Raw genomic sequence first — 6,605 nt, 5'->3', positions numbered from 1 at the left:
CTGGTACAAACTCACAACCGAACCGCTAGATATCGCTAAAAATCCCACATGGCACCTTTAAAGGATTATTAGGAACACCATACTGATACTGTGTTTGACCCCCTTTCGCTTTCAGAACTGCCTTAATTCTACGTGACATTGATTCAACAAGGTGCTGAAAGCATTAAATGTTGGCCCATGTTGATAGGATAGATCTTGCAGTTAACCATTACACCACAACCACCAGCCTGCACAGTGGTAACAAGGCATGATGGATTCATGTTCTCATTCTGTTTACGCCAAATTCTGACTCTACACTGTAAAAAATATTTTCAAGATTTGTTCTCACAACATATTTTCTTTTGTCAAATCAACTTTATAATAATTTATTTAGTTAAGATAACTTATTATTTTGAGTTTCTGATGGTTAAATTAATCTACTTCATTGTATTAACTCACTTTTTCCAGTTCAATCAACTTAAAATGTTAAGGCAACCCAGGTTACTTACTTTTTTTTAAGTAAAACAATCAATATTTTTTTTACAGTGTACCAACTGAATGTTTCAACAGAAACCGAGACTCATCAGACCAGGCAACATATTTTCAGTTTTCAACTGTCCAATTTTGGGAGCTCTTGCAAATTTTAACCTCTTTTTTCTATTTGTAGTGGAGATGGTTGGTACCCGGTGGGGTCTTCTGCTGTTGTAGCCCATCCGCCTCAAGGTTGTGTGTGTTGTGGCTTCACAAATGCTTTACTGAATACATCAGTTCTCTGTAAAACCCTATAAATGGTTGTGCGTGAAAATCCCAGTAACTGAGCAGATTGTGAAATATTTAGATCAGCCTGTCTGGCACCAACAACCATGCCACGCTCAAAATTACTTAAATCACCTTTCTTTCCCCTTCTGACATTCAGTTTGGAGTTGAGGAGATTGTCTTGACCAGGACCACACCCCTAAATGCATTGAAGCAACTGCTATGTGATTGGTTAATTAAATAATTGCATTAATGAGAAATTGAAAAGGTGTTCCTAATAATACTTTAGGTGAGTTCACACTGGCTGGCTAAAAAATGTCACTTGACTTTCTTTTACAGGCAGAGTATATATCATGTTGATTATATCACTACCGTTCAAAAGTTTTGGGTTAAGATGTTTTTGTAAGAAACCATTTTATGCTCACATGCATTTATTTGGGAAGTAAAAAATGGTAATATTGTGAAAAATTATTACAATTTAAAACAACTTTCTATTTTATTATATATATTATTTTAATGTAATTTATTCCTGTGATTTACAGAGCTGAATTTTCAGTATCATTACTCCAGTCTTCAGTCACAGTGTCAAATGATCCTTCAGAAATCATTCTCCCGTAATATGCTGATTTGCTGCTCAAAAGAGTTGCTTAATATTTTTTTTTCAGGATTCTTTGATGAATAGAATGTTCAAAAGAACAGCATTTATTTAAAATGTAAAATTAATTCAAATTAAAATGTTATTTTAAATGTCTTTTAATGTCAGTTTTGATCTATCCTTGTTGAATAAAAAAATATATATTTTTATTTAAAAAAATAAAATAAAAACAGACCCCAAACCTTTGAGGAGAAATATGTCATTATATAAATATCATTTATATATATATATATATATATATATATATATTCCATTAAAATTATAAATGTACAGGGCATTTTCCCACTGTAAAAACCATGAACCTACAACCCTCAAACTGAACTCCTCATATTTATTTACCACATGATCAATATGATAACACGTCTTAACTGTGTATGAACAGCCATTTGGGGTGCTCAACTCAGAAGTTTAAGCTTTAAGTTTCTGTACTCTGTCAAAGGGAAGGGCATGACAAGGATGACTTTATGCCCTTGTCTTTCGTCTGCACACAACAGTTCTGGTGAAGGTTGTGCATGCACCAGGCTCTATTACAGTGACAAGGCAATCTAGTTCCTTTGTGGGCGATGATTCTACTTCATTGATTTACAATGGAAAGGATATAATTTTGCTGGTGTTGGCAAAAAGCTCAAATGTCAGGCTTTTCAGAATGCCAGCATTGCCTTGTTCACAGATGAATAAGGAGAAAGTCACCTTTTGTCTCCTGTTAAATATTCCTGCATAAATACAAAGGAGCATAATGCCCTCCTGATAAAAGGAAGCCCTGATTTATCCTGATTTATCCTTTAGTGTATAGATAAAACCTGCAGATAAATGCCAGGTTGGCCTTTTCATTTTTGTTCTCTGTGGGTTCGCTTCTCTTTTTACAGCATATTGAGTTTGGAAGATGGGTGCCGCTTTCAGTGACGCTTTGTGAAAAAGGCTACAACTTGCACTGCCTTGCTATTATCAGTAAAATATATCACAGTTTATCACCAAAGATGCTTCAAACCTGCACTAATGGTGTTTACATTGGTTTGAAGTCTGAGTTTAGGACATAATGGGTAGTAATCGGTTTAACAATCTGTTATTGTTGACAAAAAGTTGACATTTTCCAGAGACTCCCAGTCTTTTCATGGTAACAGTTAAAGTGCACTACCTGTCGTTGAAATGCAAAAGGAACGGCAGGACTCTGTGGACATGGAATCAATTAGCTTTTGACCAGACTACACACACACACACACACACTCGCTTGTCTAAGACCCTGTCTTTCCCTTTCTCTCTCTCTTTTTTTCTATTCAGTAGCCTGTGATCATTTAGATTTGACATGCATTGTGACTGAGCTGGTCTCTCTCTCTCCCTTTTTTTGCTACTGTCATTAATTTCCAGGCTTTACAATTTGCCAAAAAAGAAAGAGAAAAGAGTGAGTGGTGGAAGGATAAGAGCTCAGTGTCCTTTTGAAGGGGTTTGTTATTGCACAAAAACAGCCGCCCAATAATTTTTCGTCAATGTTTAACTCTAAAAGCTTTTCCCCGTCAGCTTTTGAAAAGAAGAGCAATAAAGCCCTATTCATACGGACTGAATAAAAACAGTCCTCTGGGGGCTATGACCGAAGGGCTTCTTTTCTTCTGCCTCTAATCAAATAGGAACTGAAATGAATTAGAATTTTCTTATGAAAATAGCCTTTGTTGTCAGGCAGGCCAGTAATTCATAAACAATAAGCAACGTCATTGTGTGGCAAGTAATATATTCATGCTGTGGAAAGAAGGTAGTGCAGGACTATGGCTCTGTGAATGAGGGGAGGGAAGGATTGGTCCAGGACTCTTCATTTGCAGTCTGCACAGTGGGTGGTTCTGGTAACCACCAGTTTCTCTCTGTCTCTCTCTATTTCACTCATGCTCCTGACATGGTCTCCTCATTTTCCTCAAGCTCTTCCTTTAATGATGCTTTCTTTTTCATCTGTCTTCTTCCAACAATTCCTGGGTGAGTTCAACCTTATTTGAAGGCCTCCGCTCTTCCCTTGTGTTTTGACCTGTCAGGTTTTTCATTTGCTTTCACATTCCCCTCCCCTCTTCTTTCCTCTGAGCAAAGCTATATATTCTTGAGAACTTCGGGACGCCGTTGGATTTTGCTCCCAAACTCGTCTGTCTTGGAAAAAGTAGTGGATTATCTGATGTAGGACGGTGTGCGTATGAAGGTATGTGGTCTGAGGGCAAGTCGGATCTTGAACTTCAGGACAGGATTGTCACTCAACACAAGTGTCTTCTAGATCATTAAGGATTAGCGTTACTCTTTTAGTGGACCTGGAGGTCTGTCATGTTCGTTTTCCAACTTAATATGTGAACATTTGCTGTCATCGCTGGTTAGAGTTCATCACTTTTTTTCTTGCTGTTCTACTTCGGAACTAACAATGGAGATAAATGTCTATGACAGATTTGTCAATCTAGCTTTTTCCAAATAATCAAGAACTTAATATTAAAAAAGATATCCTTTTGGCATTAAGTTTTCAACTGCCATGTTCGAAAACTAGAGGAGCTCCTGCAACTGGTGCTATGAAGACTTGGGTCATTTTCATCAGTGGATTTTTTATAGCCTATAAGAACTTGAAACCTGCTTGATGACACTCAAATAAATCACCAGCTATCAACAGTACGTGAGTCTTTCTGCCTTTCTTCCTGATAATATTGAGTTTTGTCGGGCGTATAGCCTAGCTAGCCTTTAGCCTACTTGACAAACTAATTTGAGTTAGACAACTTCTTGAGAGATTTAGAGTCAATGATTGAAGAAAACCTGTTAAGTTCACTTTACTTCTAATGAAAAACGCTATTTAATTAACGCGATTAAGTAGCCTATTATGGCGCTAAGGCACTGACATAAGCGCCAGCTCAACTCTTTCTTTGACAACATGCTTCTACCAAAAGATAATTTCTCCGCCCACTCGTCTAGTTTCATATATTTCACAACGTAGCAGACACAGTGACATTAGTAAAACATTCAATCGTTTGAAAACTGAAGATATTTAACATTCAAATGTAGATCAGAATGCGTGTAGCATTTAAGAACAGATATTTACCACCGAAATGTAATTTTCCTGTCATAGCTTAAATATGTCAGACAGACGATCACAGTTTTGTACTCATTAAATATGTAAGCTGGAGTCAATGTCCACGGTCAAATCATTTGTTCTACAGTGTTAATAAGTCACAAGCTTATTAACACTGTAGTCAGTACTGGAGCTCAACAGCAGGTGGCAGTGTTGCTCCATGAGAAATTCGAGGACGTATTTAGCCAAGCGCTGCAGGTTGGAAAATGACCGGTGTCATAAAAACAACTTGAGACGTTTTTACACAGACAAGTTACTGCTGTCGAGCAGGCTTTTTACCCTCTCCAAGTTGTGCAGGCGGAATTTCATTAATCATAATATTTTATAATCATTCATTCCTGCAGTTTCTGTGTTCTATAACAATAAACAACAATGGTTGTCGGCGATTAAACCCAACCTTACGAAAATGAATCATGCTTGTTTTATAGTATAATTTTTGTTATATTTGTTACCATTTAAACAACCACGGTTTTACTACAAATACCACGGTTAAACTATTGTTAGTGTTGCAAAACCATAATTTGTGGTTACTACAACCGTGTTTTTTTTTCTATTTATTTGGTTTTTTTTATTAGTTGGACACAAAAATGATCATCACTAACACTGATGAAGGAACAGTAGGCCTAAGGCCTATAAGGTATGGCAGTCCCAAACTAATTTTTCATTAGCAGCTACAGTAAAGTTGGTATGAGCCACCACAGTCAATTGGAAATAAAGTTGTATTTTGGGTTAAGATTACGTCACAATTACCATGGTAAATACATTAGCATGATAAAGCTATAAGACAGAAATTGTGTAGGATAAGTTCAAGTGTTTTAATTTTTATTTTTTAAATAATCTGGTTTTAGTTAGTTAGTTGATGCTATAAAAAGGAGTGTGTGATGTCATGATTTACAGCTGCGATTGACTAACTTTTTTTTTTTTTCGGGAGGAGATTTGAGCTTTAACTTAAATTTAAACATTTTCATAACAGTTTATTTCACCCCGAAATGACGAGTTGTTCCGCAGTAGAATTTACGAACCGATTCTGCTGAAGTGGGACCTCGATAGCGGCTCCACTTCATGTTCACTACTGCGCAGACTCGAGTACCGAATCAGCGCTAGAAAGCGCCATATTGGGATTTAGCACACTTTTGTACAATGGAAGAGAGTGAAGGTGCGTTGTCCATCTTTTACAGTCTATGATTTAACCCATCAGTTAGTACACACACATTCAGTCAGTAGTGGAAACACACACCTGGTCGCGGAGCAGTGGGCTAGTGAGGTGTCTTGCTCAAGGCCATCATTAGCCATTTCCTGCTTGAAATTGAAAATCGAACTTACGACCTTCGGGCATGCCTTCGGGTTACAATATTGATGTTCTAACCATTTAGGACTAATTGAACTCATTGAAAACATAACAAAAAACAAGGCATGTATGTTTTTGCCCTTATATTGAGAATGAGGAGTTGACGTCATTTTACAGTGCCCCTCCCCTTTCCGCCATGTTGGTAGGATTCCCACGGCAAAACAGTATTGATTAAGTGTGTTTTTACCTCGGTAGTAGATGAGTTTCTCGCAATACTGCACTGTTTTACCATGCCTGGAAGTAACTGCTGTGTTAACTTCTCCAGTAACTCACACGACACATATGGAAAACATATAGGAACAATGGAATTAAGTTTTTGGGGTTACCGAAGTTGACACAGCAGGGAGAGTCTGATCTAACGAGGAGATGCCGGATTGCTAGGTTTGCTGATGCCTTTAGTATACGATTTTCACTGTTTGCTGTGCCTTAACGAACATATGCAAAAGTGTTGTTTGAGTGCCCAGCCCATTCTCACCCCCAAGGCGTCACCTAACTGATGCCTTGGGAAGCATTTGACCATGCTTCAATATCTGACGCTTTAGGCGCCAGTTAGATGGCGCCCTAGGATCGCGTGTACCCTACCCCCACCCCAGACCTAAACCTAACCGCGTCCTCTAACTGACGCTTTCCTTTAGCGTCAGTTAGATGACGCCGTAGGATCGCGTCATGTATGTGACGCTAAAGGGCGCCTAAAATGTCAAATATTGAAGCATGGTCAAAGATGACGCCTTGGGGTGAAAATGTGTTGGAGTGCCTTGTTCATTACTTTTTTATTTCATTGAAATAAA

This window comes from Pimephales promelas, chromosome 7, assembly GCF_988280905.1.
Source record: "Pimephales promelas chromosome 7, fPimPro1.hap1.1, whole genome shotgun sequence".
NCBI lineage: Eukaryota > Metazoa > Chordata > Actinopteri > Cypriniformes > Leuciscidae > Pimephales > Pimephales promelas.
The sequence above is the reverse complement of the archived record's forward strand: the minus strand, read 5'-3'. Positions refer to the sequence as shown.